Source organism: Belonocnema kinseyi, chromosome 10 (assembly GCF_010883055.1).
Source record: "Belonocnema kinseyi isolate 2016_QV_RU_SX_M_011 chromosome 10, B_treatae_v1, whole genome shotgun sequence".
NCBI classification, from domain to species: Eukaryota; Metazoa; Arthropoda; class Insecta; order Hymenoptera; family Cynipidae; genus Belonocnema; species Belonocnema kinseyi.
Genome location: NC_046666.1, coordinates 71572736 through 71583905, shown reverse-complemented (window position 1 = coordinate 71583905; position 11170 = coordinate 71572736). Strand labels below are relative to the sequence as shown.

At 32.2% G+C, this 11170-nt stretch overlaps 1 protein-coding gene across 4 annotated transcripts in view; it reads left to right on the top strand.

The window, feature by feature from the left end:
• The first annotated feature begins 3191 nt into the window (after positions 1–3191).
• The window catches only part of LOC117181468 (zinc finger SWIM domain-containing protein 8), a 377164-nt gene continuing 369185 nt past the window's right edge, over positions 3192–11170 (top strand). For all 4 annotated transcript variants that reach the window (XM_033374148.1, XM_033374147.1, XM_033374146.1 and 1 more), the window contains exon 1: positions 3192–3545. The gene's annotated coding sequence lies outside the window, so the exon portion shown is untranslated. The remainder of the gene's footprint in view (positions 3546–11170) is intronic.

The following is an 11170-nucleotide window of genomic DNA, read 5'->3' as shown; positions in this document are numbered from 1 at the left end:
GGTTATGGCTGAAATTTTACCGCGATTTCGCTGGAAGCGGTTGCAATTTTTCAGATTAGCACCCGCTCCCGGCGAAATCCTGCGGTTGTCCTTATGACAAATGTTTAATTATATATACACATAATAGATCATATGTTTCACATTTATTCAGAAAAAAATCGAAACGAACATAAAAAGTGGGACACAGGAGAAAAATCGGAAAATATCGGAATAAACTATTGGGCCACTGCGTCATTTGCACGGAAAGAAAGTGGAAAGGTTCAGAAAGAAGTAAATGGATTAGGACACTTCGCAAAAGTTCGGAAAGGCATCGGAAAGCGTTGGAAAGAGAAAGCGTTCGGAAATAAACGGAAGAAAAGTTCACATAGAGATCGGAAAGGGTCGGAAAGGTACTTTTTTCCGCATTTTTCCGATTCTTCCGCTAGAGTATAGCATGTTTTCCTATCTGAGGTAGAAAGCACCCCATCTGGCAAGCATATAATGTTTTTCAGATGGTTTAGTAATTTTATATGTCAAAAAAGTATAAGATATGTCAAGTTTTTAATTTTGTTTGAAAATAATATTATATTTTCCATAACGAATGAAAGAAAATTTATAACCAACTAACTTTCCTGATTTTATGGAATAAAAGTAATCATTTCAACCATAAACAATATTTTAATTATCAAAGTATTAATTCCATAAAAAATTTACAATTCGTGGTTTTATTGTCATTTATTTCCCAGAAAAAAAATCAATTGAATGGAAAATATTTAAGTCAAGAGTGCCCGGACGTCCTTATTACAAGTTTTTTAGTTCTCTCAATGTTGCAGCGAAAAATATTAATTATTGCGCAGATAAATCGAAAGAAAAATTGTTATGACTAACTTCTATTACATACAAAATGGATAACTAACTTTATTGATATCAAGGTATAAAAAATTTTCCATAAAAAGGCATTATTTTTATTATCACCACATGATTTCATAGAAAATTTCAAAATTGACAATTCCAGTTTTTTGCCATTCATTTCCCACGGAAAAAGAAATGATTAAATGAAAAATATTTAAATAAGAATACTGATTTACGCTGCCTTTTTTTAAATCGGACCTATCTTAAGGCCATTTCCTGGATGAGTTTCTTATTTAAGTTACCTCCTCTGCGCATCATAGAACTCAGCTATAGTGAATTTCGACATTTCGTTTCGATAAAAAGAAATATGGAGTCTACATTGCCGGCAAAGAAGTTGTTTGTCGGCTTTATTCCCGAAAAGCGAAATAAGAAATAATACAGAATTACGTATTTAGTCATGATTGCAAATACCTGAAAGTATAATTTTGAAGGTGAAAACTGATAAAAATCTTGTTTTAAAAAAGAAAAATTATCTGTTAGAATTTTTTTTCATGAAAATACCATAAGCGTAGACCGATTATTTCCAGTTGAACACGAAAATTGTTCAAAATAACCGATCAAGGCCGTATCCATAGAGGGGTATGCTGGTTTGACCCGCTTCCCTCAATTCTTGAAACGTGTACATAATATACATATACTTTCCTGTGTGCCGCTGAATACCCCCCGCCCCCCCGAAATTTATTCCTGCCGTATATCCCACCGAAATATTCTCCTGGCTACGGCCTTATAAACGATTACTCATTAAATTACGGAAATTGTTCATAATTAGAATACCAAATTGTCTGTTTAATTATTTGATTGAATAGATTTTGAAAAACAATCAAATATTTTGAATCACGCGTGAGCGTGCCCTGCAGCCAATAAACGAACTGCGCAACGTAAGCGCAGTAGGCAGTAAGTCAACCCGCTGAAGTTTGGATCGTGCAGGCAAATAATCGATATCTGGTTTAAATGAAAAAAATGGTGTATAATAAAATACATAAAACATTGTTTCTGTGGCCAGTCACAGGAGTGCCTTCCCGCCGCCACGGCCACGATACGTTGGAAAGGAGTAGGAGTTTGACTAACCTTAGTTCTGTGACCAGTCGCAGGGGCACCTTACCACCCCCAAGAGACGTTAGAAAGAGGTAGGGGATTAACTAACGTTATTTTTGTGACCAGTCATATGGCCTCCCAACGGCACGAGTCGTTAATCGTAATTGTTCATTGGCAAATCGACGATAAATTATGATATATACATATAGAACGTTTCATATAAAGCGTCAAAAGACAAAAAAAATGAAATAAAAAATAGCTTTAATTAAAAATGCATGTGAGTCCCTTCCGTATCCTTTAGATATGCTTTTTACCAGTATTAGTGTTCACACTTTGTAAGAAAACGTTATTTTTCAACATTTAACATTATATTTGTAGGTATTTTCATGTCTATGTTCGTAATCAAGGTATCGAAATACTACATGAGGTCTTCAAAAATATTGTAATCATAAAATTTTTCTTTTCAAAACATGATTTTTTTAAAATTTAACATTGACTAATTTTTTTAAAATTTAACATTGACCATTATTTTGGCAATTTTCATATTCGTAATCAGTTAATGAAAAATAAATCGCTACATGCATTTCTGAACTTCAAACGGGGGGGGGGGGGGGGGGGGGGGGGGGGGGCAGGTGACAACAAGTAATATTGCCTTGTTTCCTATATGGGTAATTTTTTTGTTAAGACCTATATCGAATTTAATTGGTATCCAATTTCTAACATTTATTTGCAGTGTTTAAAAGGAAACTATATCGTAAATAATTAGAGAATTTTCAATTGCAAACTATGTCGTCATTAATGATGGTTGATGTCTATTTTAAATTATTTTGAAAATATCGATGATAAAAATATGAAATCATGGTGATTTTTCCTACTTATTTACATTATTTGCACTTTCATCACATAAAATTGTAAATGCATTGACCCCAAAAAATGCCCCTTCTTCTTCTCTGTCACAGTAAAAGACGCTGCTTCCATTTTCGATACCCGGGGATTCCCCTGTAAAATTGAATTACGCTTTTTACCCGAATTGACGCCTAATCAATAAATTCGTTGAACTCCCTGTGGAGTGCTGCCACATGCGGGGGTTTCAATCCATTTCCATCTATTCACCTCTCGTCTCGTTCGAGAAAACTCTTCTTTCGAATCTACTTCCACCACTCAATACCAGTTCGCGCTCACCTCGGCCAATCCCGTTGCGCGTGGGGTAGGAGGGTTGGCGCCAGTGTCTCCATCTCGCGTTCTCAGTCGTCAGTCGTCTCCTATCCGAGGTGCAGGTGGAGGCCTGTTGTCTGCTCGCCATATTTGTTGTTGTCGTCGATGGGGTAGGCTAGCTAGGGATTAAAATCAGTGACAGTGCGGTGATAGTGCGTTAATCCCAATCAAGGGAACGACTTATCGAGCGCGTGTGAATGCTGGTCCAAGGATCTGAATAGGTCCCCTGACCAAGAAGCGATATGTCTCTTACATAAAACTGACGGGCACTCATTGTCAGCTGTCTTGTTCTGTTTTCGAGTGCGAGTGAATATTATATCGCTGCATCGGTTTTGTGTTGGTGATTATAGTAGGGGGTCCAGTGCGTTAGCGACGGACGATATCAACTTTTCACAGGGAGCAAGGTAAGAAAACCAAAATATGTAAAATGAGTGTACAAACTTGTTCCCTGAAGTGAGATCAAGTTTCGACAATTTAGGCACAAACTTTGATTACAAAATTCTACGAAGTTTTCACAGAATAAAAATATTAAAAATTCAATTTCGGAGTACTTGGACATAAAAAAGAGGAGATTGAGAAATAGAATTTAAGTAAAAAAAAGAGAGAATATTCTTGTGTGACTTGAATAGCGACAAAATGAAATTCATGAGTACGTAATTTGATAAAACAAAAGTGCTTTAATAAAAATACTCAAAAAACGGGATTGAGAGAGGGTGGATCCCCTTTATGGGGTAGGGGTCGTCGTACGTTCTTGACGTGAGATTGTCGACCCGCCAAGGTCCTTGTCATGTTGTGCTTGACGCGACAAATACAATATACGTTCGAGTCATTCGCGGGCTGATTCCAAACATAACCTAGCCCAACAATCCATTTGACACTCGCGAGATAAATTCCCGGACTCGGGTGATGAATGAAAATAATCAAATGCCCGTGAATTTGAGATGGACTAACCTAATCTAACTTCCAATCGCGATTTCTCGATAAATGATTTCCCGTAGAAGATGAATTTTAGAGTTTAGATTCCATTTTTTTCGAAGAACTCGTTTGGTAAAAAAATATGCCTGATATGGGCTTTATATAAGAGGACGACTGGCCTGGGAAAACAGGGAAAAGAGGCGGGTGAAACGGTTAGTTTGGCTCAGAAAATCGATAAGCTTCCTCGTAGGAAAATCAGCTGTTCTAATTTTTTCTAACGGTTTGAGCCAGAAAGAAAACATTTGATGGATTTTAAAGACCCCATCTGCTGACACCCGGTATGCTTGTGTGAATCTTTCGTCCAGATGCCCCGACTTTCTCTTTCTTTTAGTTTCTCTCAATCTCTATTTCTCTCTTCGTGACGATTATTTTTGAAAGTGATATTTGCGAAATATAAACAAGGGGCGGGTATTGCGAATTGTTGTTGTAGGAAATTTCTCCGCTGTGGGCAATTACAAAACGTTTGACAGTTCAACAAAAAAAGATCATTGTATTCGTATAAAAAGACTGATATGAATGGACTCGTTTTGATACTTTCTTACAAATATGTTTTATTTTTAAATATACTAATTTTTCATGTGAACAAAATATTATGGTAGTTGATAATTCAGTATCTATATTTGACGCATAACGCCCCAAAAGTATTTGTTTGATTTTTTCCTAATTATTGACATACCTTTGAATTAATGTTCTTGAAATAATTGTACTTGGGTTTAGAAACAAAATTTTGGACAAATAAAGATCTGAATCAATAGTATTATAACGTTATCAATTTAGTTGATCCAAAACAGAAGGTACACACAATTCTAACATTATGACATCACATTTAATATTACTAGCGAACAAACGAGATATTTATTCATTGTGGAATACGGAATATTTTACTTTGAAATAATTCAACATTTTCCTAATTTCGTCATAACCAAAGGAAATACTTTGAAATGACGTGAAATCCTATACATTCTTCTTTAAATCATTTGAAATGCCTCATTTTTGTAAACCTGTTGGTTTAATAAAGATACTTGAGTTCTGTCAAAAAGCTTTTTAAATATTTTGTAATTTCTAAAAATCCTCTGCACTTTCTTTAAATGTTTAGAAATCACTTAAAATCGCGTGTGACTCCTCGAAATCTTTAGAAATAACTTGAAATTTTGTGAAATTTCTTGATATATTTCCATAGTCTTTAAAACCCTTTAAAATATTTGAGTCTCTTGGTTTTTATTTTCTATATCATTTTCAAAGTCCCTAGACCTGAAAAACTTAGTCAGCTATTAAGAATTATTGGTATTAAACTAATTTTTTTCACCTGTCACTAGGTGCAAATAATCACTAAAAGAAATTTCGGAAATTTTACAATTTCATTTATGAACTTTGCAAACTTCAGTCACATAGTGATATCCCGTGAAGTATTTTAAAACCCAATGAAAAACTTGAACACAACTGTTAAAATCTTTCTTTATCCAATAAAGTCTTCTAAAATTAGTTGGAATCCATAAAAAAAAACCCTGTGAAATGCCTTAAAATCGTTTCATATAGGCCATCCAAATGGTTTCTTGGAAATCTCTGAAAATATTCTTGAATCACTTGAAATCCTGAGAAAATCTCTAAAATCGATTAAAAAGGCTTCAGGCATTGTAAAATCTTTTGAAATCTTAAATCGATTAAGATTCATGGACATTCTGAGAAAACGTTTGATATCTCATGAAATCTCATAAAATTCTTTGTAATCTCTTAATTTGGTCAAAAATCGATTAAAATCATTTGAAATTCCTCGAAATATAATGATATCTGTTGAAATAACTTTAAAGATTTAGAAAGCCCTTGAAATATTTCGATCTATTTCGGAAATGTTGAATCTCGTGTAAAATCAAAGTTTGAATGATCAACTCCTGGGTATTAAAGAATTAATGGCAAAGAATGATTTTGTTTTACATTTAATGAAACTAAGTTTCATTCTCCTATCAAGGTAGATAATTAAAGATGTGTATTTGCAAGAACAATGAACTGTTTCGCCACCAAAATCAATCAGGTTTTAAACAACAATGAATGCGCGCTTTTTGAGATATTTTGTCACGCCACTTTTTCAGATAGAAAAAGATTTAACTTATTTTGTTGCACTGTTATCCTTTGTTAACATTTATTTTGCTTTTATTTTTTTCGAAGGTGTATACGCTTTCTTTAAAAAATGAAAAGAAGAAAAGTCCCAGTCATTGTGAAATCGGTTATTCCAATTATAAAATCTCCAATACCAGTTTTAATGATATGTTCAGCAACTTGCTTACAAGTACGAAGTAATATAAATCTTTGTTTCGCAAATATGAATTTAAAATATCGAATTAGAGTTTAAAATTTTAATTACGTAAATCATAATTTTCCCTGCCGAGTGAGTCACGCCTACCTCGAAAGGGAAATGGCTTAATGGTGTAATAATAATAATAATTAATATTATACTGCTATGTTTTTAGATACCTTACCTTGATAACACATTGTTCTGCAGAGTTAGAATTAATATTTCATTTCCTAGGTTGAATATTTTATTGGTATAAATTTAATGTCACCATATAGTGAAAGTATCTGTTGAAATAATTGTCACTTTTTCCCAATTACCGGTATACTAAAAATAAAATATAAAAGTTTTAACTCAAATTTAAACGAAGCTAGTTTTCTTTAACCCAAATTATTTCAATCGGCGCAATTTTTGTTTTATTTATCCAGAAAAATATTGCAAACAGGCAATACACTCGTAATAATCAAGTTTAAGAGGTATTATATGTAAATATTTATAAACTACAAACTAGTAATTACTCATTATATTCTTTTTGCCATATTGTATTTCTCTTTGCTGATAAAAATAAACTCCTTAAAGCCGTCTCATTAATTCGTTCTCTAGTGCTAAATCCGACACAAATTTATTAAAATATATCGTTTCTAATGTTCTATTTCGTTTTAATGAACGAAATATATTTTCCCTATTCTATTTTATCTACAAATATTGTTCCAAATACAATTTAAAATAATGCAATATAAGTTTTCTTTGTAATTAGTAATCTGCAGTATAAATAAATCAGCATTTTTTCTAGTTTAAAAGTCATCAGTAAACAATTTCGTTCATTTGATCGTTCTGAACTTCAAACAAATTTCTTGCACATTTAGCCTCGTTTTTCTCTTTGTTTTGCAAGTTGGGACGTAATGTAGGAGCACCGGCTTATATTCGAGTAGTAAAGGCTGCGCCGATTGTAATGGGCGTGAATAGTAATTTACGCAACATCTTCTCAACTAAGTTGTATAAACTGGTTTACAGTGGTGCTATGATGATAGCAGGTGCTGTGAATAGAGTTGCCTGTAACGAATTAGCCCCGATACGATAAAGCGCTTTGAAATTCTAATTGCATATCGAGTCTGCAAGTTACATTGCATGATCATTTTAAGACACGATATCCACTTCGAGCTTTCGGATATTAGCAATCGTAAATAGAAAACTTTAATAGTCCTATAAGGTGCTCATTGTGAATTAGATATGGCTTTGTTATATTATAAGATATTACCAAAATGTAAAAATATAATTGAATTCTTTAAATTCTTTAAATTTACGAGTTAAAAAGACGTAAATTTCAATTCTTGAAGAACGTACGATACCCTCGACGTTATCAACACAAGTAAAACCACGTTATTGTTTCAATTCGTGCTTAAATTAAAAAATTGCAAGCGTAAACTAAACAAATAATTTTTGAGCTGAAATGCAATTGATACTTTTCTAAGGTGTTTAATGCGTACGAAGAAAGATCTTTTACCGCATTAAGTAGGTTATGGTCGTTTTTTTGTTGTTGGCTAAAACGGTTTATTAAGGGCTCCTTAGAAAAATTCCAAGTGTTTCTGGAAATGACACCCATGCGCCCTGGAGATATTTTTGAAAAAAGTTACAAAAATTGTGTTTGCGTAGACTGACCCGCCTCATTGCAATTTAGAGCACAATTTTCAACACCAAAATTAAAGTAGAGAAAATTCTGAAAAAATAAAGGAAAAAAAAACTCATTTGGTGGAAGTTCTGAAAGTTCAAATGAACGAATTTTCTACTGATGACTTTGTAAACAAAAAAAGTGCTAAAATGTTTGTTCATTTTTATTGGAAATAATTTATTATTAAATAAAAATTTTAATGCATAATTTAAATTGCAGCTGGAACAATATTTATGGGCCAAATAGAAATGTCGAAATCATTTCGTTCATTTGAACGTTCAGAATTTCAGGTACATTATCGAACTAATTCAACTCCTATTATCTTAAAAATTCAGTAAAATTACACTTATTTAAAAAATGTAAATATCATGGCTGATAGTGTTGGAATTTGATGCAAAAAGCGCAGAATAAAATTGCATCCTTCAAACTCATGTTCAACCTACCCTATTTCAACCTCTAAAATTTCAACAAATTCAGTAAACATACACTGATTCAAAAGTTTCAATTCTTATTGCCGATAAAGGCGGCATTTTGTTGTTGTTGGCAATGTCCCTATTTTCTTAAAAATTCGTTTTTTGTTCGTTTGAAAATTCATCATATTGTAGCTGAAATTTTAAGCATTCTATTTTTAGTAGAAAATTGAATTACTTGGTGGAAAGTGATTGTTATTGTTGAGGAAATTCATGTTTTCCGATTGAGAATTATACTCTTTGGTCAAAAATTCAACTATTTCTTGAAAATTCATCTTTTTGAATGAATTCAACTCCTTTATTTCAAATAAGTCTTTGTTAGTTCAAATATCGACTATCACATTTTTCGTTGAGAATTTATATTTTTTGGTTGAAAATGTAACTACTTGGTTTAAAGTTGAACTACTTTGCTAAAAATTCATTTTTCTTATTAAGATTCGTCATTTTAGTTTTAAATTTATCTATTTCTTTGAAAATGTAACTACATATTTAAATTTAACGCAAAGTTAAGATTTTCGAAGATTTCGGACAAAAGAGTGAGTCTTTTATTAACTACGTTGTTAACACGTGTAATTGTAATGAAGCTGTACCATATAAAAGGTTAAAAATCTTTGTTTGTAATTACCCTCTAGTAATTAATCATTAACGAATCGCTATACTCTCAAACACATTAAAAATTATATCTAAGAATGATTTACCAATTAGAATACAAAAAATAGTAACCAAAGATACGTTTAGGATAAATAACAACTGTCAGGTTAACCAATTCTGCGAAATTAATTAAGACACCGAAATTAGGAAATGTAACACAATGTATTATGTAGCCCAAATTAAGTGCAGAAACATTTTCTGAATAATTAAATAAGTAGGGCCACCATCGTGTGCCGAAATGTCTGCAGAAATAGTGATTTAATTGTATTCATTTTTACTCGACACCATGAATTACAACCCCAGGCGTAAAAATTTATGTAGTTTATATATAGTGTGAAGTTTTGTATATAATATTTATTTGTTTGATAAAAAACATGTATGAAACACATGTATATTATATATAATACTTCACACTATATATAAATAATATTTCCGCCTGGGATATTATTGTTTTGATGTAGCTGAAGTTCTGAACGTTCAAATGAACGAAATATTTTTCCCCATGTTTATTTTATCCATCAATATTTTTCCAACTGCATTTTAAAATATACATTATAATTCGGTTTCAATAAAAATTGAATTCCAATATAAATAAACAAACAATTTAGCCCTTTTTATAGTTTACATAATTATCAGTAAAAAATGTCGTTCATTTGAACGTTCGGAACTTCATGTACATATTGTTTTGTCGAAAAGAGACGTAGCTGAAGTTTGCAATGTTTATAAACGAAAACAAATTTTTGTTTTTTATTTTACATATAATTTTCAAAATTCCTAGGTGTGTAAAACTTAGTCAGCTATTAAGAATTATTGGGATCAAACTAATTTTTGTTTTATTTGTCACCAGGTGCAAATAACCACCAAAAGAAATTTCGGAAATTTTATAATTTCGTTTATAAACGTTGCAAACTTCAGCCACATAAAAAGAGGAGATTAGATATTTACAACCGAGAAATAACCTAGGATTTGGTGTGTGAAAATTGTTAGGCACTCTCCCTGCTGATAGGTGAAGCGGAACCCATCCCATTTAAATTCGTAACATTTTTTTAACTCCTGGAAGAAATCAGTCAAAAAATGCAAAGCTAGAAATTTTGTTTCAATGTACAGAAGAAAGTAGTGAAGTTTTTCTTTGAATCAAAAAACGATGGTGACATATATTTACTAAAACAAAGTGGAACCATAATTGGTTCATTTTGTGCGTTACCTAATTACCTATGGTAATATTGAAAGTCATTAAATTTAATTAATCTTAAAGCCCTATTGTTCCTGTATGAAATGGTTAAATTTGATGCCATAAGACTATCAAAAAAGTTTCATCCCCCGGCTCAAATGGCACGAAACTCATTTCAACCCCTATAAAATGGGGTGGGTTCCACATGTGCTCGAGAGATGAAACTTTTTGTATCAATTAGTACATTTTTACTGAATTTTCTTAATTTAGTGGTTCATTAGGATGTTCCTCGTGAACAAGAGGCATGCCATTTTTTATGCTCTTTTGCAAACAAATGTTGAAAATTTCAGATAACCGTTTAGAATATTTAAATTAGTGTATTTTACAGATTTTTTCAAAATGTTAGAAGTGGAGTTCTGATGCAATTGAAAAGAAAATTGATTAACCCTTAAACGGCCAAAACGCCACTACCGGTACACTGCTTTTCAACGACCAATAACTAAGACTATTCGACACTAGAAAAAATTGAGACACATATATTTTTATTGCTTAAGATCTCCTCTTTCCGACGGTGCCAATGAAATTCCTCAAAAAATTTACTTATTATCCCAAAATGCAGTTTAAACAAAAAAAAACGTGATTTTTCGTGCCCATTTTTTTTTTTGTGAACCATTTTCCAAAGCTTTTCGAGTCTGAAATTAACATGGAATCTCACTAACGGGTGGAATAAATGCCTAAACTTTGAGAATCCATGGTTCAAAGATCGATTTTTCGTTTTAGTATTTTCAAAATGGCGTCTTAATGGC